Here is a 26,490-nt window from a genome sequence, read left to right as displayed (position 1 = left end):
ATTTTCTTCTACTAATTTAAGGAAGTGGATATTTTCTCTAGGTACTGTAATTCTTACTCAAAACTTTTGTGGTATGAAAATTCACAAAAGTTAAGGAACTTAAGAATTTATTGGAACTTAAGAATTTATTGGAAAAATAGTTTGAGGAACCTGTACAAGCACTTTTAAATATATTTCTCCCTATATTCACTAAAATAAAATAGAAACAATAAGGAAATTGTCATATCTTACATTAATAATGATGAGCACAGTACAGTTTTCATTATAAATATTTTTGACAGTGGTACCTTTTTTTAAGTTTAGTAATGTTTTCTGAATTTAAAACTCAAAATTTTATATTTAGTATGTGCAATGAGAAGTCTTGCTCCCACCCATTCCCCATTTACTCTAGTTTTACTTTCCTCCTATAAGCATTTTTATTATGTGTTCTTTCAGTGTTTCTTTGTAAAAATGAAAGCAGATGTTAGTATTTTTCTGACTTTTCCCCCTTTCTTACATATAATGATACATACAGAATACCTTCTTCTGTACCTTGCTTTTTTCACTTAATGTATTTTAGCTATCTTTCCATTTCGGTATTTAAAGAGCATTTTCATTTTTCACAGCTGCACTGTATTCCATTGTGTGGATGTGTACTGTGGTATATTAAACTGGATGGTTTCTGAACATCTGAGTTTTCACTTTTCACTTAACACTGTGCTGCAGTGAATAATGTTGTATATGTTATTTTGTATGTACTGGTGTATGTAGGATACATTCCCAGAAATGGTATTACTGAGTTAAGGGTAAAATGTATTTTTAATTGTGATAGATATTGCCAAATTGCCCTCTACCTAGGTGATATAACTTTGTATTCCCTCCATCAATGTAAGAGAGCGCTGTTAGGAGAATGTTTGTATCCCCACAACCTTACCAATATAGTATTGTGTCTGACTTGTGGATTTTTGCAAATCTCATAGGTAAAAAATATGCTCAGTGTAGTTTTCATTAGCATTCTCTTTATCAGTGAGGTTGAGCCTTTTATTTTTAAAGACATTTCCATTTACACTTGATCTTGAATTGACTTCCTGCAGTGATTGTGATACATTGCCAATGGTGAAAGTAATAATAATATTTTAATAGAGGAAGAAAGGGAGGAGATGATTGTTACTAGAAAAAAATTTTTTGGATCCTCTCCCTTCAACTCATGGATTTTCACATAATTCAGAATTGATTCTGAAAGTTCAAATGCTTTGTTACTGCTTTAGGAGGCCTGTGGTGTGTGATTGGTGCAGCACAGCCATCCATGTTTTTCTGAGCATGCCTTTTGTACCCTTTCAGGAAAGCATAGATTGGTGTTATGCAGTCTCTTTAAACTGCATCAAAGGATTGTAGAAGATTGTTCAAATTTTGCCCAAAGGTCTGGTCTTGTATTCACCATAGGTGTTTGCTGAAGTAGACTCTTTATCTAGTTGGTGTAAGATGATTTCTGTAAATGTTTTTGCTTACATTTAGTGAGTTCTACAAAATGCTAGATGCCTTCTTTCAGGGTGCTGGTTGTCTCCAACTTGCCTGTTTTATCTGTTCTTTTTGGCACTTCATTCTTTCTGTGTCAGTCAGCATTTTGTTTACTGCATGTTGGGAGAACAATTTTGAGCTTTTTGTTAGTAATGTCACTTTGTTTGCATTCTGAACTGAAACCCTCTTCCCTAAGCAGTTATGTTTTTGCAGCTATTAATGCCATTAAATGTTGTCTTGGCATGAGTTTATGAACATTATTGTTTAATTTCTCAAAATCTGACATCTAAGGAATTATAGAAGCATATAATAGAATATACAACAGAGATTAAAGATATTAAGAATAAATGTGCCCAGTTAAGAAGGGAACAATAGGCAGAATAAGGGTAGAAACTGATGACTCAGAGAACAATCTTATATTCTGAGAACCAAGTTGTTAAGGAAGTAGATAGTCAGTGACTCATAGATACTGATCCGAAATGTTCTCTGTAAGTAAATAAAGGTATATTTACTTACAATGGATTTCTCAAGCAAGAACAGCCTCTTTGCTTTGGGAACAGTCTTTGTTTAGATAGTTTGGTTGAATTGCATTTTTAATTTATTCATTGAGCGAAATGTTCTGTGAACATTTATGCTAACTACTAAGCACTATGCTAGATGCAGGGATACAGTGATGTATTTAGGAGACTGTTCTTGCTTACATGGCACTTAGAGTCTAACAGGAGAAATAGGGCCGTTAATCACATGAGAAACCTATAACTGACTGTGAAATGAGATAGGAGCTCTGCAAGGAGACATTGTTCTCTCTGTGTACGTAATTGTGTTTGTGGAGGGGGACAGATTGGAGTAATAGAAATTCGGAAGAATTTCTAAGAAATTTTTATTTGAGAAGTGAAAAATGAATAAGAGTTAACTAATTAGGGGAAGGAAGAGGAGAAGAGTGGTAGGTAGAGAGAATTCTTTCAGACAGGGTATCAGAGCATGTTTTCAGAAGACAGAAAAAGAAAACAGACCATGGTTTCCCTCTTAGGATTCTGATTTATATAAATATTTATATTTCCTTTTCACCACTTGGTGGCACTTAAGCATGCTTTAACTAGGCTCAATTTTGGCTGTAGAATATTCTTTGACTATTTTTTTAAAATTAGGGAAACTGATACATGTGAAATTCTGGGGGGTGGGGAGCACTGGATGAGTTTATTATTAAAATGTTACAGGGAAGAAAGAGTGTACTCAGGCACTGGATATTTCTGTAAATGGACAGTTGTACAGTCACTTCCGTTGGGGAAGCATGAAGGCATTATTTGGCAGGCACTCCTGCCTTACTTACCCTTTTCTCTTTCCAAGTTCAAATAGGAGTGATTTTCTTTTACCACCTTTTTAAATTGAGATATTAAAATGCACAGATCTTAAATTTTGACAGTTGTGCATACCCCTGTGACCTCCATCCAAAACAAGATAAAAAACCTTGTGGAAAGTTTACTCCTATCCTTTTCCAGCCAATTGCTCACCACCACAGTAACTGATTTCTATCACCATAAATTAGTTTTGCCTACATCCTAGATTTCACATAAAAGAATCTTACAGTATGTACTCTTTTTGCGTCTGGCTTCTTTTGCTTAAACAAATATTTGTGTGTGTTGTTACATGAATAGTTCCTTCCTTTTTTTAAGTGGATTTATTGAGACATAATTCATACAGCAAATAATTTACCCATTTAATGTATACAAGTAAATGATTTTTACTATATTCATGGAGTTGTACAACCATTACCACAATGAGATTTTAGAACATGTTTGTCACCCTGATGGGTATCATTATATTCAGTTTACAGATGAGAACCCATACCCATTTAGCAGTCACTCCTTATCCTGTCCCCTATCTTTCTAACCCCCCAGCCATAGACAATTACTTATTTACTTTGTCTCTATAGATTTGCCTATTCTGGACATGATTAGTTCATTCTTTTTTATTGCTGAGTAGTATTCCATTGTATGGACATACCACAGTTTGTTTCATTGCTGATGGACATTTGGGTTGTTTCCAGTTTGGGGTTACTATAAATAAAGATACTCCATAAACATTTTTGTATAAGTCTTTTTGTTTCTCTTGGGTGAATACTTAGGAATGGAATTGCTGGGTCATAGGGTAGAGATGTATATTTAACTTTATAAGAAACTGCCAAACAGCTCTCCAAAGAAGTTAAATCTCCACACTACATTCCCCCAACAATGTATGTAGAGATCAGTTAGTCCACGTCCTCACAAATATTTGGTGTTTGTCAGTCTTTCCTATTTTGACCTTTCTAGTGGTTGTGAAATGGTATCTAATTGTGGTAATGTTTTATTTTTGTTGATTTGTGAAAATTCTTTATATAATTAATATAATTATATATATATATATATAAATAACTGATATTTGCTCTTAAAAAATGTAAAGGTAGAAATAGATATCTGTAGGGAGCTACTGTAACATGGAGTTTCTGAGTCTCCAAAATATTTTTTTAAAGAATCAGAATAGAAAAAGTTCACTTTATTTAGACCTTTTCTAAGGAGATTGCCACAGTAATTGGTTCATTGTTGAACCATGAAACAATTCCCTGTAGGCAGGGAAGAGTAACTGCTTTTAGGAGGTATAACTTACAAAACAGCAATAACAGCAACCAAATTCAGTAACTTTCAAAAGTCACAATACCTGCCATTTCATAGAGCTCAAGATAGAATCATGGTTCTCAATTCATCTCCTCCCTAAGAAGTTTTGTCACTTTTGGTAGAGTCCCAAATGGACCCAAGTAGTCTGTGCCACAGAGAATCATTCCTTCTCACCAGTAAGACACCTGAAATGAGAACTGCCCCTAAACTAGCTCTATAGTTTGCTCTCCAGAAGTTGTCTCACAATCTGTAGCTAATTCACATTCTGTGTCTGATGGTCCACATAGCTAGAGTTAGGTGTGAACTCCATTGTTACGGCACATGTGGCTTACATCATAACTTCAGTGTCAGTAGCAGGTATTGCTGAGCCTGCAGAAATTTCAGAGAGCTTGGGAAAGGGTACCATCAGCATCAGCAGCCATAATTTAGCTTTTGTTACATCATGGAGTCTTTAGAAAACCAGCCTTTTGGTTGACTGGGAGACATTCATGAGCTTTCACCAACCTGTCTTGCTTGTGGAAAAGACAACATGGGGCATTTCATGACCCTGAAGGAATTTTGTTGAAAATGATTTACTGGGTGTGAATCTTTACTAAAGTGGAAAGCTTTCCAGATAGTCTAGGAATATTTATTATTAAGTGTATATATCTCCCATGTGATAAAACTGTTAGACATCTGGTCCCGTTTCGTAGAGATCAGTATGCTGACATCTTAGATCTTAAAAGAGGCTTGCAAATTTTCCTCACTTTGTAAAAGTTTTTATCACTACTATATACTCCATCATTGAAGATTCTTTATGATTTTTGCCTATCTGTATTCCATCCAGTCTTTTACTCACACTGCCAATGTAATTTTTCTAAAATATGCCACTATCCCGTCAGAAATCCTTCAGACACTCCTCGTCGTCTTCAGGATAAAATCCAGACTTTAACGTGGCTTTCCAGGAGCATCTTAGCCTACTGCTTACAATTTTACCTAATTTATCTCCATGTCCCAATAATCAGCATGATAATAGCTAACATTTATATAGTACTTTATATACCAAGCACTGGCCCAGGCAGTCATAATAAACTGCCTGTAATTCCTCAAATAGATCATGTACTCCCATGTCATACCTTTTGCTCACTCTGTACTCTGGAGTACTCTTTATCAGGCTCTTCATCTGTATAATAATACCTGCTTGTTCTTTCACACTCCATTCAGACATCACTTCTTGGAAGTTGAATTCCCAAACTCATTTTCTGCACCCCACCCCCAATCCCCACCTCTTAAAATTGTTCCGAGATGTCAGGGGAATGCACATGTAATATCTAGCATTAAGCAGAACAGAGAGTTTTTCCTCCCTGTGCTGCATCTTCTCTTTAGCGAGCATGGTTCAGTAGGACTGCCTTGCCCAAGTTTAAGGCCATAGAGAATGGAGTTTATGACTATTCATCATCCACATGACCTTCTCAAACCCTGTGTTTGAAAACACTTGGGTCCAGAGGCAAAATTCTTAGTCTCATAATAAGTAAGATAGTCATTGCCTTTGAAGATCCCAAATTCTAGTGGAAATAGACTTATAAACAGCTAATTATATCTAGCTAGATCAGAGATTTAAATGTTCAAAAAAAGAAAGCCATAAAAGAATTAGAAAAAGCATAGGCAGTTTTTTTCTATCATAGTGAATTTGGGAAGGCCTTCAGATCTAAACTGAGAATTATAAAGGAAGTGATTGCTTTATTTAAAAATTAAGTGTATTTTACATGACAAAAAATGCCATAAAATCAAAAAGGAAATAGAAGAATAAGATTGCAGCTTTTATTAATATATAATCTCTACCATATATTAAAATGAACTCTTAAAATTCAGAAAGCAAAAAGGATTACTAGCCCACTAGAAAAATGGATGAGAAAATGAATAGGGATTTCACAAAGAATTCGAAGAGATCAATAAACATGAAAATTGTTCAAGATTAATTATAATTGAGGAATTGCAAATTTAAACTGCAAGTTAAAATCTTCTGCCTATTATGTTAAGGTAAGTTGTGTCAAAAGTTCATGAAGCCGTCTCAAAGGTGCTCCCACTGGCCTAAGATGAAAAACGTGAATGTAAAAAAAGTAAGGACTGCAGTAGGTTGAACTATACCGAATGAGTAAAATTCCAGGAGTCCATAATGATATTTTAAAAATAAAAAGCAAAAATAACTATTGATAACCTTTGGAGATTTCAAGGGTGTTAACTCATTATTATGAAAATTTATGCATAGAAAGTAGCATGTATTTTGTTGCAGAATGTATTCAAAGTAAACAAATAGTTGATAGCAGAAAGCTCTTCTTTACTGAAGAATTCCAGTTAATAAATGAGGAAGGAATGAAGGTATTAGAAAAGTCACCACTTTGTGCCCATAGTACAATAATAGATCTAGGCAGATTATTGATGTATGCTGAAATTATTAGGTGAAAGGTGATAGGTAACTTTATAATGGTGGGTTCAAGTTAATACCCTGAATTCACTGTTCAATCTTAGCATCACTGAAAGTAGAACAGGCAGACATCATATGTCTCTTGATTTGATAAAATAGGAAAGGCATAGCGCTACTTGTGAAGTATTCTACCCTACAAAAATTAACCTGAATCTAATCATGAAAAGTGAAAGAGAGCAGATAGATCATGTAAGGTGTATTAGGCTGTTGTTGTGAGGACTTTGGGTTTTTTTGGTGCAGGTGTGGAATATGTCCCTAATGGCCTCTGTCCCCCATAATTTACTTAATCCTTTGAAGTAAAGCTCAGCTGTATTTCAGACAGTTAAACCTGATTTTATTTCCTTTATTTTTTAGAGCAGTTTAAGGTTCACAGCAAAATTGAGGGGAAGATAGAACTTTTGGCTTTTACTGTGAGTAAAATCAGGAGCATGCTAGGTTTTTGAGCAGGAGACTGTCATGATGATCTGGCTTAGTTTTAACGAACTACCTGACTGCTATGTCGAGAATCGGCCGGGAGAAGGGGGAGCAGGAGTATTAGCACAGATACCACGTTGGAAGATTTTGCATTAGTCCAGGTGGGAGGTGGGTTGCTTGTACTGGATACTAGTAGAACAGGGGTCCCCAATCCCTGGGCCGTGGGCAGGTACCAGTCTGCAGCCTGTTAGAAACTGGGCCACACAGTGAGAGATGAGTGAAGCTTCATCTGCCGCTCCCCATCACTCGCATTACTGCGTGAACCATCCCCCCCACCCATCCCGTGGAAAAATTGTCTTCCACGAAACCAGTCCTGGTGCCAAAAAGGTTGGGGACTGCTGTAGTACAGTAAGGGAGAAGTGATTAGGACTGTAAATATATTAAATTGGCAGAGATTGGTTAGGATTAGTAAGGGCAACATAATTTCTGATTGGATTAATGTGGAGCATGAGAGAGATGAGATAAGGACTATAAAGGTTTTGGTTCAAGCAATTCAAAGTGCAGGGTTGCCTTTAACACAGGTGGGAGAGACTGTGAGTGGAGCAGGTTTGGAAGAGAAGATAAAGAATTCAGTTTTGAGTCTCTTCCATATAGTAGGTATGTATTATGAATATAGTACTGCTGAATATTAAGAACCAAGGATATGAGACAGCTGCCATGAGAAGGCCTTTCATTGTCAGTTTCACATTGTTCCTTAACTGTGTGAGTTCTCACTTCATGAGCCTGACATTGTTTCTGTATTTTTTTGTTTTGTTTTTCCATTTAAGATTTGTGCATATAATACCACTTTGTGCCAGGTACTATTCTCTCTAATTTCTCAAATACTAATTTTTTAAATCCTCATAAAAATCTTGTGAGGTAAGTGTATTGCATGTTTTACAGCTGAGGCACTGAGAAATTAAGGAACTTGCCAAAGGTCACACAGCTAGAAAAGGTAGAGTTAGGACTCATACCCACACAGCTTGGTTCCAGAGAAAAAATGAGTTAAATAAAGTGAACCTATTGGGCTGCAAGTGCTGATACAAAAGCCCTAGAAATTATATCTCAAGGTGCTCTTAACCTAAGCGGGTTTTTTTTTTTTTTAATTTATTTTTGGCTGTGTTGGGTCTTCGTTTCTGTGCGCAGGCTTTCTCTAGTTGCAGCGAGCGGGGGCTACTCTTCATCACGGTGCGCGGGCTTCTCATTGTCCTGGCTTCTCTTGTTGTGGAGCACAGGCTCTAGACGCACAGGCTCAGTAGTTGTGGCTCACGGGCTTAGTTGCTCCGTGGCATGTGAGATCTTCCCAGACCAGGGCTCGAACCCGTGTCCCCTGCATTGGCAGGCAGATTCTTAACCACTGCGCCACCAGGGAAGCCCCTAGGCAGGTTTTTATGTGAGATCTTCTTGAATGTAATGGTTATCTAAGTAGGAAAATATCTATCAGTACTGAATCTTTATCCATACCTCAGCATAATAAAGGCCATATATGATAAGTCCACAGCTAACATTGTACTCACCAGTGAAAAGCTGGAAGCATTTCTTCTAAGATCAGGTACAAGACAAGGATGTCCACTCTCACCACTTTTATTCAACATGTATTGGAAGTCCTAGCCACAGCAATCAGACAAGAAGAAAGAAAAGAATTCCAAATTGGAAAGGAAGAAGTAAAACCATCACTGTTTGCAGATGACATACTATACATAGACAATTCTAAAGACACCACCAAAAAACCACTAGAGCTCATCGATGAATTTGGTAAAGTTGCAGGATACAAGATTAATACACAGAAACCTGTTGCATTGCTATACACTAACAGTGAACTATCAGAAAGAGAAATTAAGGAAACGATCTCATTTACCATTGCATCAAAAAGAATAAAATACCTAGGAATAAACCTCTACCTAAAGAGGTTAAAGACCTGTACTCGATAAACTGTGACACTACTGAAAGAAATTGAAGATGACACAAACAGGTGGAAAGATATATCATGTTAATGGATTGGAAGAATTAATATTGCTAAAATGACCATACTACCCAAGGTAATCTACAGATTTGGTGCAATCCCTATCAAAATACTAAGGACATTTTTCACAGAACTAGAACAAATAATTTTAAAATTTGTATGGAAACACAAAAGACCCCAAATAGCCAAAACAATCTTGAGAAAGAAGAACAGAAGTGGAGGAATCATGCTCCCTGACTTCAGATTATAATACAAAGCTACAGTAATCAAAACAGTATGGTACTGGCACAAAAACAGACATACAGATCTATGGAGCAGAATAGAGAGCTTGGAAATAGACCCACGCACTTATGGTCAATTTATGACAAAGGAGGCAAGAATATACAGTGAAAAAAAGAGTCTCTTCAGTAAGTGGTGCTGGGAAAACTGGACAGCTACATGTGAAAGAATGAAACTAGAACATTCTCTATGCCATGTGTAGACCCAAAATGGATTAAAGACTTAAATGTAAGACTGGAAACCATAGAACTCCTAAAAGAAAACAAAGGCAGAACATTCTTTGACATAAATCATAGTATTTTTTTTTTTGTATCTCTCTCCTAATGCAAAGGAAACAAAAGCAAAAATAAACAAATGAGACCTAATTAAACTTAAAAGCTTTTGCACAGCAAAGGAAACCATTGACAAAACAAAAAGGTAACCTATTGAATGGGAGGAAATATTTGCAAATGATATAATCCATAAGGTGTTAATATCCAAAATATGTAAACAGCTCATACAACTCAACATAAAAAAAAATCCAATTTAAAAATGCGCAGAAGACCTGAATAGACATTTTTCCAAAGGCGACATACAGATGGCCAAAAGACAATGAAAAGATGCTCAACGTCGTTAATCATTAGAGAAACGTAAATCAAAGCCACAGTGAGATATCACCTCACACCTGTCAGAATGGCTGTCATCAGAAAGACCACAAATAAAAAATGTTGGTAAGGATTTGAAAAAAAAGGGACCCTTGTACACTATTGGTGGGAAGGTAAATTTGTGTAGCCAGTATGGAAAACAATATGGAGGTTTCTCAAAAAAACTAAAAATAGAACTACCATGTGACCCAGCAATTCCACTCCTGAGTATTTTATCTGAAAAAAAAAAAAATGAAAACTCTAATTCAAAAAGACACACTCACCCCAGTGTTCATAGTAGCATTATTCACAGTTGCCAAGATACGGAAGTAACCTAGGTTGTGTCCATCAGCAAATGAATGGATAAAAAAGATGGGGGGGGGGTGTGTACACACACTCAGTGGAATACTAATCAGCCATAAAGAATGAGATTTTGCAATTTACAACAACATGGATGGACTTGGAAGGTATTATGCTAAGTGAAATAAGGCAGAGAAAGACAAATACTGTATGATGTCACTTATGTGTGGAATCTAATGAATTTAACAGAAAAGAAACACAGATACAAAGAACTAATTAGTGGTTACCGTGGGGAGGGGCAAGATAGGGGTAGGGGATTAAGAGGAATAAACTACTATGTATAAAATAAATAAGCTGCAAGGATGTATAGTACAAGACTAGGAATATAGCTAATATTTCATCATAACTATAAACAGAATATAACCTTTAAAAATAGTGAATCACTATGTTGTACACCTGAAACTTATATAATGTTATACACACCAAGTATTACCTCAGTTGAAAAAAAAAAACAGTGCATCTTTATCATTCTGTTTACATGCCTGGCATGTTACAAGTATTGGTTTGGGATTTGTGGACTGATGTTATTCTGGGTGCTTCATATTTTCTCCTATTTAATGTGTCAGTTGCTTGACTGATAATGTTGAAAATCCTTAAGGAGTTGGCTGGCCTCTTTGCATTCAGTTATTGATTTTACTCCTTTTTTTTTTTTTTTTTTTGGCTGCACCGCTTGGCTTGTGGGATCTTAGTTCCCCAACCAGGGATTGAACCTGGGCCCCTGCAGTGAAAGCCCCAAGTCCTAACCACTGGACCTCCGGGGAATTCCTTGGTTTTACTCCTTTTACTCCTTTCATTGCACCAAAAGGCAGTGTAGCTTTTTAGTTCAGATTCCTCTGTAGTAATCTTGATGAACTTTCTGTCCGTTTGAAATGATACAGTTTTGCAAAGTGTTTTATATTGTTTTTCCTTGAGTATATACTCAGTCTCTACAAGGTGATGATGATGGTGGCTAGTCTTTTTAGGTTAATATTCTTGAGGACCACATAATAAGTGTAAAACAGTATATGATTTAATTCTGCTTTTCTTTGTTGCATTAGTGAGCCATCAGTAGACTTTATGGGAAAAAAATGCCAATCCTTATTTATCCAGATTGGATATAACACTTGGTATTTGTTTCTTGTACTGAATGCAGGTGAACTACTGAGCACAGATGATTATTTGAGTGGCTGTCAATTCTCCCAAAGATTTCATATAATGGACACCATTCTAGATACATAGACAAGAAGTAAATTCATTATATAGAAGGATGCCTTAGGGTATTTGGGTTTATTTCTCTCAGCCTGATTGAGAACGGCTGATCTGGGCTGTGGTCTGTTTTTGTAAGGCTCAAGAGCTAAGGATTTTTTTTTGTTAAGGGTTATGTAAAAAAAAAAAAAGGCAGGGACAGAGACTATATATGGCCTGCAACACCTAAAATATTTACTATATGGCCTTTTACAGAAAAGGTTTGTCCAGCTCTCCTCTAAGAGGAGAATACTTAAATTTGAATCCCAGCTTCTCTTTTTTGTATCTGTTTGACTTCAGTATCTGCCTCTATAAATGGGGGATAGTAATAATACCTGTCTCAGAATTGTTGGGAAGATTACATAAAATAATGAATGTCAAGTTTAAAAATACAGCTTTAATGAATGTTAGCTGGCATTATTATAATTCTGTAATATGTGATATAAAATGATAATGATGTTTGTACATTGCTTTTATGAATATGGCGTATAGCAAATAATGAAGTCTGCTCTTCTGTTGGGATCTGAAGCAATGGTAAATTGAGAATATTAGCCAGTATTTTTGGTACCATGATATTTGATAGATTCTTATTGGTGACTGTAATTCAGTATTTCTCAAGGTATTTCTCTTTTCTTTGAATAGCACTAATTTAATTATTTTTATTTGCTAATAGCTTCCTCTTATCGCTTGAGTTTTGATACCCTAGAGAAACGGTTCTCAAACCTTTTTGGTCTTAAGACCCCTTAAAAATTATTGAGCTCTTTGAGGAGCCATTCTATTAATAATTTATTTGAAAATAACAATAATCAACCTATTACATGTTAACATTTTAGTGAAAATCATTGTTTTCCAAAACAAAACCTTAAGTGGGAAAAGGAGCATTGTTTTTACATTTTGCAAATTCCTTTAAAGTCTGTGTTAATAGAAGATAGCTGGATCCTTATATCTACTTTTTCATTCAACTATTGCATATGTTATTTTGGTTGAAGTATTTGAAGAAAATCTAGTCTCATACAGAAATGTTGTTGGAAAAGGGAGAAATATTTTAATAGTCTTGCAAATAACTGGATGTTTTTCTTGGATACAACACCAAAACTTCATGAGTGATGTTTTTTTCTTTTTTTCTTTTTAATTAATAAAGTCTGTTTTTTAGAGCAGTTTTAGGTTCACAGCAAATTGAGCAGAAAGTACTAAGAGTTGCCATATACACATAAACTCCCCACTATAAGCATCTGGAACCACAGTGGTACATTTATCACAATTGATGAACCTACATTGACCCATCATTATCACCCCAAGTCCATAGTTTACATTAGCGTTCATTCTTGTACATTCTGTGGGTTTTGACACATGTATCCACCATTGTAGTATCGTATAGAATAGTTTCACTGCTTTAAAAATCCTCTGTGCTCTGCGTATTCATGCCCCCTTTCGCCCCAGTGCTGGCAACCATTGATCTTTTTACTGTCTCCATAGTTTCGCCTTTTTCAGAATGTTCAGAATATAGTATGTAATCTTTTCAGGTTGGCCTGTTTCACTTAGTAATATGCATTTAAGTTTCCTCCATGTCTTTTCATGATTTGATAGCTCATTTCTTTTTAGCACTGAATAATAATTCTGTGTCTGGATATACCACAGTTTATCCACTCACCTGAAGGACATCTTGGTTTCTTCTAAGTTTTAGCAATTATGAATAAAGCTGCCAGAAACATCTGTGTGCAAGTTTTTTTTTTTTTAATTTTCAGATCATTTGAGTAAATACCAAGGAGTGCAGTTGTTGGATCGTATGGTAGGAGTATGTTTCATTTGTAAGAAACTGCCAAATTGTCTCCCAAGGTGGCTATACCATTTTGCATTATTCTCAGCAGTGAATGAGAATTCCTGTTCTTTCACATCCTCACCAACATTTGGTGTTCTCGGGTGGTTTTTTTTTTTTAAATTTATTTATTTATTTTTGGGTCTTCGTTGGGTCTTCGTTGCTGCGGGCGGGCTTTGTCTAGCTGTGGCGAGCGGGGGCTACTCTTCGTTACGGTGGTGCGCAGGCTTCTCATTGCGGTGGCTTCTCGTGTTGCAGACCACAGGCTCTAGGCGCGCGGGCTTCAGTAGCTGTGGTTTGCAGGCTCTAGAGTGCACGCTCAGTAGTTGTGGTGCACGGGCTTAGTTGCTCCATGGCATGTGGGATCTTCCCGGACCAGGGCTTGAACCTGAGTCCCCTCCATTGGCAGGCAGACTCCTAACAACTGCACCACCAGGGAAGCCCCTTAGGTGTTTTTTTATTTTGAGAATTTGGGTTGGTTATGTTCTACTTAAAGTTGTAATATGGGGTATTTTAAAATTTATTCTACATTTTGTCCATAAGAATGCCTTGTTCTAATATTTCTTGATATATGTTCCCCTTAATGGTTTTAAAGACTGTGTCATATATTATTCCAGTTCTTTATATTTGTTGTTATTAAAGTACACACAGAATTTCAAGGATCAGTTCATCACTATATTGTAGGGATACTATTTAGTGTATAATACTCTTCCCAAAGATACCCAGCGATTCTGGTGTTTTCTTTTCACTGTTACAACACACTTTTTAGTAATTGAAGATTCAAAGAACATGATATAGTAACATCTAGTACTTGCTGATTACTTAATTTGAGTTTTTTTCCTTAAATGTATTCATTTGTACTTACACAAACGTACTAGTCTTTATTCTGCAGAGACTTCAGAGATTTTACTGGACTGTTTATCTAGTCTTTTGTGCTGTTACTACTCCACTCTGCATCTCTTTCTGAGCACTTGTAATAATTAGACTAAATGCTGAAGTATCCTATTGCTTTCACTTCTCTAGTCAAAAAGTAGCCACTTGTTTCCTATCTTTAAACCAGTATCTGCACATAACCGTATAATCTGTTCCTCAGCAAACTGAGAACTAAAGAAATGCCACAGTATTCTGAAAATATATCTATTAATTGCCGTTTCATTGCAGTTTTTTACTGCCACACACTTACAGTAAAAAATGCCAGTTTAACCTATGAATGCCCTTGATGACACAGAAATACTGCTTTTACTAAAATTAAACCCTTGAGTACACATCTTGTTAATATTATATGTGATGAAATGGGAAGCATGCATAAAGCACTTACGTGATTGTTTGAGTTTGAGCTAATAAATCAGATGCTTTTTTTTTCATGGAACACCATTTTACTTGGAAGAATGTCTGATAAACTGTGATTATTCAGACTTAAGTATTTGACAGACATTTTTCAAAACTGAATGAAGTGAACCTGTTATACGGGGTGGAGAGAGGAGGAAATAACAGTATTTGTTTGCCAGTGATAACATTCCAGCTTCAAAAAAAAATTAGAATTTTGGAAAACATATTATCCAGTACTGTGAGTGTGACAATTCCCCTTTTAAAACTTTTCTGATGAGATTAGTGGTGATATTAACAAACGTGATTTTTTTTTTTTTTTTGGTGGGATATGGTACAATGAAATATGTCTACATTGGAAGAGCCACATAATTCAGTGAACTAGTACTTTCCAAATGGCCAGTACCTGACATAACAAATCAAGCATTGGTCATGGATCCTTTCGAAGTGCAAAATAGGCCAATGGGTTTTTTTGGTAGCAAAGATTTTATTTTTGAATTAACATATAGAAAAATGGACCATTTTTGTGTACAGTTCTAGGAATTTTACTCTATGTATAAATGTGTATACCCACCACCACATTCAAGGTACAGAATAATTCCATTATCCCAGACAACTCCCGTATGCTTTTCTTTTGTAATTACCCCTCTCCAAACCTCTGGCAACCTCTCATCTGTTCTTCATTACTATAGTTTTGTCTTTTTGAGAATGTCATATAAATGGAATCATATATATAGAAGGTAACCATTTGAGACTGGCTTCATTCACTCAGCATAATGCCTTTGAGAATCATCCATGTTGCAGCTATCAATATTCATTTCTATTTTAAAAAATTAAAGTTCACCATTTTAATCATTTTAAAGTGTATAATTCAGTAGTTTTTACTACACTCACAGTGTTGTACAGCCATCACCACTATCAAATTTTATAGCATTTTCATTACCCCAAAAAGATATCCCATACCCATTATAGTCACTCCCTCCTTCCCCTCCCCCATCCTCTGGCAATCACTAATATCCTTTCTGTCTCTATGGATATGCCTATTCTAGACATTCTATATAAACAGAGTCATATAACATATGACCTTTTGTGTCTGGCTTCTTTCATTTAGCATATTATTTTTGGGGTTAATCCATAATACAATACATATCAGTATTACATTCCTGTGTTAGTCAGCTCAGGCTGCGGTAATAAAATGTTGAATGTCTCAAACAGCAGATACTAATTTTCTCACATTCCAGATCAAGGTCCAGCATGATTGGTTTCTTGTGAGTACTCTCTTCCTGGCTTGTAGATGCCCACCGTCTCACTACGCCCTCAGATAGCCCTTTCTCTGTACTCAAGTGGGAGTGGGGGGCTCTCTCTGGTATCTCTTCTTTTTTAATTTTTATTTATTTATTTTTAATTGAAGTATAGTTGATTTACAGTGTTTCAGGTATACAGCGAAGTGATTCAGTTATACGTACATATATAAATATGTACTCTTTTTCAGATTCTTTTTCATTATAGGTTATTACAAGATATATAGTTCCCTGTGCTATACAGTAGGTCCTTGTTTATCTATTTTATATATAGTAGTGTGTATCTGTTAATCGCAAATTCCAAATTTATCCCTACACCCCCTCTTTCCCCTTTGGTAACCATAAGTTTGTTTTCTGTCTGTGAGTCTATTTCTCTTTTGTAAATAAGTTCATTTGTATCCATTTTTTAGATTCCTCATATAAGCAATATTATGTGATATTTGTTTTTCTCTGATTTACTTCATTTAGTATAATGATATCTCTTCTTATAAGGACACTAATCCTATCAGATTAGCTCCGATTTCCCCTTAACCTTAATTAAAATAAAGTTACATTGGGGAATTCCCTGGTGGTCCAGTGGTTAGGACTTGGCACTTTCACTGTTGTGGCCCGGGTTCGATCCCTGGTTGGGGAACTAAGATACTGCAAGCCGCACAGCATGGCCAAAAAAAAAAAAAAGTTACATTGGAGGTTAGGACTTCAACATATATATGGGGAGGTACAAGCATTCAGTCCATAACAATTCCTTTTTTTTTAAAATTAATTTATTGATCTATTTTTGGCTGTGTTGGGTCTTTGTTGCTGTGCGCGGGCTTTCTCTAGTTGCGGTGAGCAGCGGCTACTCTTCGTTGTGGTGCACAGGCTTCTCATTGCGGTGGCTTCTCTTGTTGCGGAGCATGGGCTCTAGGCACGCGGGCTTCAATAGTTGTGGCACACGGGCTCGGTAGTTGTGGCTCGTGGGCTCTAGAGTGCAGGCTCAGTAGTTGTGGCGCATGGGCTTAGTTTCTCCGCGGCATGTGGGATCTTCCCGGCCCAGGGCTCCAACCCGTGTCCCCTGCATTGGCAGGCGGATTCTTAACCACCGCGCCACCAGGGAAGTCCAAACAATTCCTTTTTATGGCTGAATATTATTACATGGTATGCTTAAACCCTATTTTGTTTATCCATTCATCAGTTGATGGACATTTGGGTGTTTCTACTTTCTGGCTATTACAAATACTGGCGCTGTGAACGTTCCTGTAACAAGTTTTGTTTGAACACCTGTTTTCATTTCTCTGAGGTATATACTTGGGAGAGGAATTGCTGGGTCACATGGTAATTCTATATTTAGCTTTTTGAGGAACCATCAAACTTCCACAGCATCTGCATCATTTTGCATTCCCATCAGCAACATGTGAGGTCCCAATTTCTTCGACATCCTAGCTAACACTTGGTATTTTTCCTTGTTTTGTTTTGTTTCAATAGCCATCCTAGTGGGTATAAAATGGTATGGCATGGTTTTGATTTGCATTTCCCTAGTGACTAATGAGATGAGCTTGTTTTCATGTGCTTGTTGGCCATTTGTAAATTTGGGAAAATGTGAATTTAAGTCTTTTACCCATTTTAAAATTGGGTTATCTGTTTTTTTGTTGTGTTGTAAGAGTTCTTTTTATATTCTGGATGCTAGACTCTTATCACATATATGATTTGCAAAAATTTTCTCCTATTTTTTTGGGTTTTTCCACTTTATTCATAATATTGTTTGATTCATAGAAGTTTTTAATTTTTATGAAGTTTAGCATTAAAAAATTTTGTTGTTTGTACTTTTGGTGTTATATTTAAGAATCCATTGCTACATCCAAAGTTACAAAGATTTACCCCTGTTTTCCTTTAAGAGTTTTATGGTTTTCTCCCTTATGTTTAGATCTTTGATACATTTTGGGTTAATTTTTATATATGGTGTGAGGTCAAGAATCTAATAACTTCATTCTTTTGCATGTGGTTATCCAGCAGTCCCGGCGTCATTTGTTGAAAAGGCAGTTCTTTCCCCACTGAATAGTCTTGACATCCTTGCCAAAAATCAGTTGACCATTGATGTATGGATTTACTTCTGGATTCTCAGTTCTGTTCTATTGGTCTATATGTCTATTCTTGTGCCAGTACCACGCTTTTCTGATTATTGTGGCTTGTAATAGTTTTTGAAGCCAGGATGTGTAAGTCCTCCAACTTTGTTCTTCTTTTTGTTCAACTTTCTTCAAAACATGATTGTTCTGGCTGTTTTGGCTCCCTTGCAGTTCCATATGAATTTTAGGGTCAGTCTGTCAATTTCTGCCAGAAAGGAATTTTGGTAGGGATTATATTGAATCTGTAGATCAATTTGGGGAGTATTGCCATCTTAACAATATTAAAGCATTCTAATCTAGGAACATAGGATGTTTTTCCATTTATTTAGGACTTCTTTTTTTCAACATTATTTTGCAGTTTTTAGTGTACAAGTCTTCCACCTCCTTGCTTAAATTTATTCCTAAGTATTTTATTCATTTTGATAATATTGGAAATGGAATTGTTTCCTTCATTTCAGATTGTTCATTGCTAGTGTATAGATATTCATTGCTAGTGTACAGAAATACAAATGATTTTTGCATGTTCTTGTATCTGGCAACCTTGCTGAACTTGTTTATTAGATCTAATAGTTTTTCTTCAGGATTTCCTATGTATAAGATCATGACATCTGTGAAAAGAGGTACTTTTACTTTTTCTTTTTCAATTCGGATGCCTTTTGTTTCTTTTTCTCTTACCTAATTGCCCTGGCTAGAACTTCCAGACAGTGTTGAATAGAAATGGCAAGAGTGAATATCCTTATCTTTTTCTCATCTTAGTGGGAAGCTTTAAATCTTTCACCACTGAGTATGTTAGCTGTGAGTTTTTCATAGATGCTCATCATCAGGTTGTAAAATCTTCTTTCCGTTCCTAGGTTGAGTATTTTTATCATGAAAGGGTGTTGGAATTGGTCAAATGCCTTTTCTGTGTCAGTTGAGATGATCATGTTATTTTTTCCCCTTTCATTCTGTTAATAAGGTGTTTAGTTTTTTTTCAGTTGATTGATTTTTTTTTTTTTTTTTTTTTTTTTTTTAAATTTATTTATTTATTTATTTATGGCTGCGTTGGGTCTTCGTTTCTGTGCTAGGGCCTTCTCTAGTTGTGGCAAGTGGGGGCCACTCTTCATCGCGGTGCGCGGGCCTCTCACTATCACGGCCTCTCTTGTTGCGGAGCACAGGCTCCAGATGCGCAGGCTCAGCAATTGTGGCTCACGGGCCCAGCTGCTCCGTGGCATGTGGGATCCCCCCAGACCAGGGCTCGAACCTGCGTCCCCTGCATTGGCAGGCAGACTCTCAACCACTGCGCCACCAGGGAAGCCCAGTTGATTGATTTTTATATGTTGAACCACCCTTGCATTTCTGGGATAAATCCATGGTACATAGTTCTCTTAATTTGCTGCTGAATTTTGTTCGCTAGGATTTTGTTGAGGATTCTTGCATCTATATTCATGAGAGATACTCATCTGTAGTTTTCTTGTGATGTTTTTGTCTTTGGTATCAGGGTAACACCAGCCTAATGAAATGAGTTAGGAAGTATTCCTCTTCTATTTTTTGGCACAGTTTGAGAAGAATTGATGTTATTTCTTCTTAAAACGTTTAGCAGAATTCATCAGTGAAGCCATATGACCCTTGATTTTTATTTGTTAGAAGTTTTTTAAATTACTGTTTTAATCTCTTTGCTTTTACTAGATCTATTATATTTTTTATTGTTGAGTCAGTTTTGGTAGTTTATTTCTAGGAATTAGTCCATTTCATCTATGTTATCTGTTTGTTGGCACACTCTTGTTCATTATATATTTTCTAATACTTTTTATTTCTGTAAAGACAGTAGTGATGCTCCCACTTTTGTTTCTGATTTTAGTAAATTGAGTCGCCTCTCTTTAATTTCTTGGTCAGTCTAACTAAAGGTTTGTCACATTATTGTTATTCTTTTCAAAGACGTTTTAGTTTCACTGATTTTCTCTGTTTTTCTATTCTCTCACTTTAAAAAATCTCCACCCAAATCTTTATTATTTCCTTTTTTCTGCTTGCTTTGCATTTAGTTTCTTCTTTTTCTAGTTCCTTAAGCGTAGAAGGTTAGGTTACTGATTAGTGATATTCTTTTTTTTAATATAGGTGTTTACAGATATAAATTCCCCTTTGAGCACTGCTTTAGCTGCATCCCATATATTTTGGTATGTTGGGGTTTTTTGTTGTTGTTTTTTAAATTCTTCTCAAAGTATTTTCTAATTTTCTTTCTTTTTCTTTATTTTTTATTTTTATTTTTATTTTTGGCCATACCATGAGGCTTGCAGGATCTTGGTTCCCTGACCAGGGATCGAACTTGTGCCCCCTACAGTGGAAGTGTGGAGTCCTAACCATTGGACCACCAGGGAATTCCCAAGTATTTTCTATTTTTCATTGTGATTACTTCTTTGACTCACTGGTTAAAAATATGTTGTTTAATTTCTACATATTTATGAATTTCTCAGTTTTCCTGTTATTGATCCCAGTTTCATTACATTATTGTTGGAGAAGATATTTTGTATGATTACTAACTTTTTAAATTTATTGAGACCTTTTTTTTGTGGTTTAACATGATCTACCCTGGAGAGTGTTCCATGTGCACTTAAAAAACTGTATATTCTGTTCTTGGTGGGCTATGTATGTCTTTTAGGTCTACTTGATTTATAGTGTTGTCCAAGTTTTCTGTTTCCTTTTTATCTCTTAGTTTCATTTGTTATTGAAAGTGGGATGTTGAAGTCTACAACTATTATTGCTGAACTTTTCCTCCTTTCCACTCTGTCAGTTTTGCTTCATATATTTTGGGGCTCGGTTGTTAGGCGCATATGTATTTTTAATTGTTAAATCTTTTTTTTTTAAATTATGGTATAGTTGATGTACTTTATGAGTTTAAGGCATACAACTAGTAATTCAGAATTTTTTAAAGTTATATTTCATTTATAGTTACTGCTAAATCTTCTTGGTAAATTGATTTTTATCATATGTCCTTCTGTGTCTATTGTAACAAGTTTTATCTTAACATCTATTTTGTCTGATACTAGTATATCCACTTCATTTTTCTTTCAGTTGCGGTTTTCATGGACTTTTTCTTTCGTTTTCATCCTCTTCATGTCTTTGAATCTAACATGAGTTTCTTGTACACAGCATATAGTTGGATCATGTTCTTTTCTTAAATCCATTCTGCCCATCTCTGCCTTTTTTTTTTTTTTTAATTTTTTATTTTATTTATTTATTTATTTATGGCTGTGTTGGGTCTTTGTTTCTGTGCGAGGGCTTTCTCTAGTTGCGGCAAGCGGGGGCCACTCTTCATCGCGGTGCGCGGGCCTCTCACCGTTGCGGCCTCTCTTGTTGCGGAGCACAGGCTCCAGACGCGCAGGCTCAGTAATTGTGGCTCACGGGCCTAGTTGCTCCGCGGCATGTGGGATCTTCCCAGATCAGGGCTCGAACCCGTGTCCCCTGCATTGGCAGGCAGACTCTCAACCACTGCGCCACCAGGGAAGCCCCCCATCTCTGCCTTTTATAGGAGAGTTTAATCCATTTACATTTAATGTAGTTACTGATAAGGAAGGATCTTTGCCATTTTGCTGTTCGTTTTCTACATATCTATGTCACTTTTGTTCTTTGGAAGTCTTCCATTACTGCCTTCTTTTGTGTTATATAAATATTTTCTAGTGTACCATTTTGATTCCTTTCCCACTTCTTTTACTGCACAGTTTTTAGTTATTTTCTTAGTGTTTGCCCTGGGGATATATATATAACGTCTTAATTAATAACAACTTAGTTTCAATAGTATTACAAAATACTTTGTTCCTATATAGCTGTGTCCCTCTACTTTAGGTTGTTATTGTATTGTTGCAGATTACATCTTTATACATTGTATGCCCATCAACATAAACTTTTGATTATTTTTGTATGTAGCTGTCTTTTTAATCACATAAGGAAAAAAAAAAAAGGAGTTACAAACCAAAATACAACCCCTCTCCCTTTCTTCCTTTTCCAAACATTTTATGATATAGTGCTTCTATTATGCTTTCAGATACTATTCTAAACAGTTTGCAGATATTTACTTAATTATCTAAATTTTTTGAGATCAAAACAATTTTATAGCCAAGGAAGGTGAGACATAAAGAAGACAAATAACTTGCCCAAGGCCATAGAACTGTTATAACACACAGTCAGAAATTTGAACCCAGGTAATCTGGCTCCAGAATCCATGTTCTTAACTACTAGTCTCTTACTTCCTGGAGTATGTAAAATTCAGTTGGATACATGAAACATATGCATTTGTGTTGAAAATTCAAGACAGATGAAGCAAAGGATACTAGGAGTCAGTTGGGAGGAAAGATAACTTTTGAGCTATGTCCTTGAAGACCAAGCAGGATCAAGACTCTCGAGATCTGAGAGAAGACCGTCTTAGGCAGAAGAAACAGGGTGAGGCGAGGGACTGAGATAAGCAAAAGCAAGGTGTATTTGAGAAACAGAGTACTTTGAGTTGAGTGTGCTTGAAGGACATTTGGAGAGGATGTTGAAAAGGTTCACTTTAGGAAGGATTTAAAAGCTAGACTTCATAGTTTGGAATTTACTCTGCAGGCATTAGGTAATGATTGAATACTGTTGAGCAGAGAGAAACTATAAAGAATTTACTTTATATGTAAAGATTATATAAATCTGAAAGCTAGCTCAAACTTTAATGTAATTTTAAAATTTCTAAAACATGGTGAAGCTTATTCCATTGGGGGCCAGATTGAAGTTTGATATTTTGTACTGCTATATATTAAGGTGTGTTGGAGATGTGTTATAAAGTAATGATTTTTTAATTTTGCAAATTAGATATGTTTAAGGAAATGTGTTTGGTTTTATCAAAAGGGATATGCTTCCTTTCAAAATCATCTCTTGTATGAGAGGTAGGGTGGTGTAATATGCATTTAATTACATGCCATATATGGTAGTTCAGATCAGCAGTGTTTTTTGAGCCCTTACGAAACCAACATGTTTGCCAGATGATGGAAGTATAACCATGAATAAGACATGGTTATATTTTCAGTCTCTTTTCCTTCCTAATTGGTAAATCTTGGAATGCTCTAGTATTCAGTCTTCTTTGTCCTTTCTTTTTTCCTTTTGTTCATATTCTTTTCCTTTATAGTTTATTACAAGATACTGAGTATAGTTCCCTACACTATATAGTAGGACCTTGTTGTTTATCTGTCTTATATATAGTAGTTTGTATCTGCTAATCCCAAACTCCTAATTTATCCCTCCCTCACCCCCTTTTCCCTTTGGTAACCATAAGTTTGTTTTCTATGTCTGTGAGTCTGTTTCTATTTTGTAAATAAGTTCATTTGTATCTTTTTTTTTTTTTAGATTTCACATATAAGTGATATCATATGATATTAGTCTTTCACTGGCTTACTTCACTTAATATGATAATTTCTAGTTCCATCCATGTTGCTGGAAATTTCATTCTTTTTTTCTTTTTTTTAACAGCAAGTAGAACTCTATTTATTTATTTACTTACTTACTTACTTACTTACTTTACTTACTCACTTACCACGCCTCACAGCATGCAGGATCTTAGTTCCCCAACCAGGGATTGAACCGATGCTCCCTGAAGTGGAAGTACAGAGTCCTAACCACTGGACCACCAGGGAATTCCCCACGTTTCATTCTTTTTTATGGCTGAGTAGTATTCCACTGTACATATATGCCACATCTTTGTTCATTCATCTGTCAATAGACATTTAGGTTGCTCCCATGTCTTGGCTGTTGTAAATAGTGCTGCTATGAACATTGTGTCTGTGTGGGGTGCATGTATCTTTTCAAACTAGAGTTTTGCCCATATATATGCCCAGGAGTGGGATTGCTGGATCATATGGCAACTCTGCTTTTAGTTTTTTAAGGAATCTCCATACTGTTTTCCATAGTGGCTGTACCAACTTACATTCCCACCAGCAGTGTAGGAGGGTTTCCTTTTCTCTACACCCTCTCCAGCATTTATTATTTTTGGACTTTTTGATGATGGCCATTCTGACCAGAGTAAGGTGATACCTCGTTGTAGTTTTGATTTACATTTCTCTAATTAGCAGTCTTGAGCATCATTTCATGAGCTTATTGGTCATCTGTATGTCTTCTCTGGAGAAATGTCTATTTAAGTCTTCTGCACATTTTTTGATTGGGTCCTTTTTGTCTGCCCTCATTGAGTGGATAAGATCTCATCTAGTTCTAAGGCTTTAAATTCTGTCTGTACTTTGATGATTTCCAGTTTTATATCCCTGATCCCAGTGTCTCCTACTTCAAACTCACCTATCCAGTTGTTTCCTGCATGCATCCACTTTGATCTGCAAGAGACAAGTCAGACTTAATGTGTCCAAAACTGAACTAGATTTGTGTCTGTCCAACCTGTTTCTCCTCCAGTCTTCTCTTAGAAAGTTACATTACCATTCACCCAGCTCTCGACCAAAAAAAGCCTAAGTGTCCTTTCCCTCATTCTACATCTACTGCATCATCAAAGCAAATTGGTTTAATCTTCAATATATACTCTATAACCTGTCATTACTTTCTACCTCCATTACTGCCATTCCGGTTTAAGTCACCATTTTCTCTTGCCAAGGCTATTGTAATAATAGTCTCATTATAATGTTTTACTTATAATCAGTTATCTGTGCAGCCAGCTGGTAAACTTAAACAGTATAAATCTGATCACATTACTTCCACCACTACCCAAATGTAAAGCTAGTGGATTTCTCTTAATTTCAAACCTCAATCTTCTCACCATAGCCTCTGTGATCTTGCCTCTAGAGCTCTGATCTCATGTTCTGCTTTCCATCTTATTCACTTTGCTCAGACCATACCAACCAACTTTCTTGCTGTTTCTCACATATACCGTACTTCATACCATTTACTGCTTCAGTACTATTCCCTCTGCCTAGAACGTTCCTTTGTCTTGGATATCTACATTGGCTTGCTCACTCCATTCAGTGCTCAAAAATTCAGCCTCCTAGAGTCTTTTCCAGTCTGCTGTATTCTTCTTTGACCAGTTCTTCTTTTACTTACCCTCACCACATATTATTCATTATCATCGTCATCCTTATTTATATCATTTGTCTCCTCTGCCAGAATTAAAGTTCCAAGATAAGGACTTTTGTCTGTGTTTTTCACAGCTGCATTCTAGTGACTGACTCATAGTAGACGCTCAATAAATAGAAATAAATAAGTATCTATAGTCTATCAAGGACAGGAGGAGGCTCAGAAACAACAGCTTTTCTAAAAGGCAATAGATATCGCTGATCTCTCATATAATATTTTTAGTATCTGAGAAAATATGTAATGACAAAAGGCTATTATGAATTCAGTAATGCTTTTTAAAGAAATAATGCATTTTGTTCATAGCGAAAAAATGCGTTTAGAAAAGTAGTGACTCTGTGCAAGCACATTTTAATTTACAAACAGTGCTCATGTATGTGGACATACTGACCTTGTAATGACTGTGAGTTCCTCTAAGGAATTGTGGCCCACAGATTGTGAACTCCTGATGTAATTGACTTATTCCTAATCAACTTCAGATTTGCATTTAAATGGCTTCTTTTTAGCATAATTACTCTACCCAAGACAGTTTGATATAACAGAAAAAAATGAACCAAAACTGTCCTGGGAGTTCCAAAGAACTAAATTCATCTGACCTAGTTACTTACTACCTTTGCAGTTTTGGTTACTTAACATCTTGGAATCTCATTTATGGCATAATGTATGTAAATACCATTGTATGAAATTATTTCAGTAGTGTTCCAGCTACTCAGTATGTATTCCTTTTCCCTCCTTAGTGTATTAATACCACTGTTTTTCAGTACTTCATCTCTCAGTTTATTTCTCTCTTTGCTGTGATTACAGCTTTGCACAAAAAAAGTGTCCTGTCATCTCTGTTCATGGGGCAGCAAAGCAAGCCATTAATTAATTCTGGTTTTAGTTCATAGATACAGGAACCTTTTTCCATTAGATGTCACTTGCCCTTCTGTTTCATTTATTTGCATTTCTTTGGGTCTTCAGCATACGAGACACACGAAATAGAGTCATTATAAAATCTTAAATCACTTAGGTAAATAGGATGTAGGCATTAGGAAGGGTGTGTTTGTATTCATCCAACAAACACTGCAGTTAAGGAACAGGCAGGCTGATGTTAAGAAAAAGATGAATAGGCTCCAGTTCTTTGCTCAAAATCTAGTAGATAAAATGCCAAAAAAAAAAAAGGAAAAATTGAAGTATAGTTTACTAGTAGTACAACTTCAGCGCTGTTGAGGATGTTCTTAACTTTGCCTGGGGCTTATGGGCTGAGATAAGGGATGCCTTAGAATTAACTGGATTAAAGGTTGCAGAAGAACATTCTGGGCAGAGGGCTTGCTGTACTTTAAAGGCATGGAAGCATTGACATGTATGTAACGACCAATAAATCGTCTGCCCA

General features: G+C 36.0%; 1 protein-coding gene across 20 annotated transcripts in view; it reads left to right on the top strand.

The window, feature by feature from the left end:
- Positions 1 to 26,490, top strand: part of LCOR (ligand dependent nuclear receptor corepressor) — a 136,727-nt gene that overhangs the window by 24,621 nt on the left and 85,616 nt on the right. Inside the window, exon 2 of one of the 20 annotated variants that reach the window (XM_057530439.1) lies at positions 20,330 to 20,418. The exons of 18 other annotated variants lie outside the window; for them this stretch is intronic. The gene's annotated coding sequence lies outside the window, so the exon portion shown is untranslated. Of the gene's footprint in view, positions 1 to 20,329; positions 20,419 to 26,490 lie in introns of those variants that run through there. One more of the 20 variants, XM_057530442.1, reaches the window with a different exon arrangement.

This window comes from Balaenoptera acutorostrata, chromosome 16 (assembly GCF_949987535.1).
Source record: "Balaenoptera acutorostrata chromosome 16, mBalAcu1.1, whole genome shotgun sequence".
NCBI lineage: Eukaryota > Metazoa > Chordata > Mammalia > Artiodactyla > Balaenopteridae > Balaenoptera > Balaenoptera acutorostrata.
The sequence above is the reverse complement of the archived record's forward strand: the minus strand, read 5'-3'. Positions and strand labels throughout refer to the sequence as shown.